Below are 1,440 nucleotides of genomic sequence, written 5' to 3'. Positions count from 1 at the left end.
GATCGGGACAAACCACGCAAGGTTTTCTTTGACAACTATCTGTAAGAGAAGTAATTCTGTAAGGGCTCGTCTGAATTGGAGGATTCCAACAATGGAGGGATAGGAAATAGACAGGAATAGGATAGGAATGCACGTGCAAAATAGAGAATTTAAAAACACAGGATTTCTGCCAATCTGGGTGTTTGATTCACAAAAATTGGAAGATCACAAGATGCAAAGAAGCATGGTGAGATTAAGTCAAACCACAAGAAAATGTACAGTTATAATGCTATTATGCTACTATCTCTTAGTCTTGTTCTTCATGAATAGGAATTTGAAAAGGAGGACAAGTGAAAATTAAAATTCCTACGTTTTTTCTTTAAAGGAGAGACTAAAGGAACAAATCCTACAGTTTTCCTTTGCTCCATTCCTTTGAACCAAATTCATGAATAGTAGTACCATAGGAAACTTTCCAATTCCTATGTTTTTCATTCACTTTTCCGTTCAAGCACTGGCGATTCTAGTAGGCAGGCTTGAGCAAGGAAAAGCCTACACTAAAAAAAATGTTTTTGTGCTACTTCTATTACTTTGGACCCAGGCCACTGCCCTACTAGCTCAACTCCCAGGGCCATTGACAAATGCACAGCTCAAACGCGCAGAGATAAATAATGATGGCGTTCAAGAGAGTCCATCATGGATAGCTAAGTTGCCTAGTACCTCAATGCTTGTCATATAGTAGGATAAAATAATTGTATTTCCCGTTACTACGTGTGCTCAGTGGACAATATATATAACATGTAGAGTAAAAAAGAGATGCAACAAGTGTACAACCTCTTTGGCGAAGCCATGTCGATCTCATCGTGATTGGGTTGGCCGGTGAGGATGCTCCGGCTGACTTGGCTGTTGGAGGAGGGGAAGAAGATCTTAGGCGTCTGGAGATGGAGCCCGAGGTACTGCTCCATTGTGATGGAGGGTTTTGTCGTTGGAGAAGCTCCGGTGAGTAGTACGACGCCGAGGCTGAAGGAGGACAAGAGAGACAACATTAACCCGAGTGGAATTCTAATAGCATCTCCAATAGATGACGTAAAATACATAACCATAAAGTGCTAGATGTAAAATACATCAGCCGCTCATCTCTGAACTTAACTGTCGAAACTGAACTTAACTGTCGAAACTGAATTTAATTGTCGAAACTGAACTAACTGTCGAAACTGAATTATGCTGTCGAAACTGAACGCACTAGCAAGGTGAGGCTACACGTCAGTCGACTGACTTTTTCATATCTGGTCAGTCGATTTTGCAGCCGTTGGATACGAAATCAAGGGCCTGCAGTTCATCTTCAACCTCCACCCCCCTGAGCCGGCAGCCACCACCGGCCAAATAGCAGCCCCCCGCCGCCCGCGGCCTGCGGTGCGCCGCCCCGAAAACACTCCGCACACCGGTCCGCCGCCGCCCCGGCCA

Source organism: Triticum dicoccoides, chromosome 5B (genome assembly GCF_002162155.2).
Source record: "Triticum dicoccoides isolate Atlit2015 ecotype Zavitan chromosome 5B, WEW_v2.0, whole genome shotgun sequence".
Lineage (NCBI taxonomy): Eukaryota > Viridiplantae > Streptophyta > Magnoliopsida > Poales > Poaceae > Triticum > Triticum dicoccoides.
Note: the sequence above shows the minus strand (reverse complement) of the source record.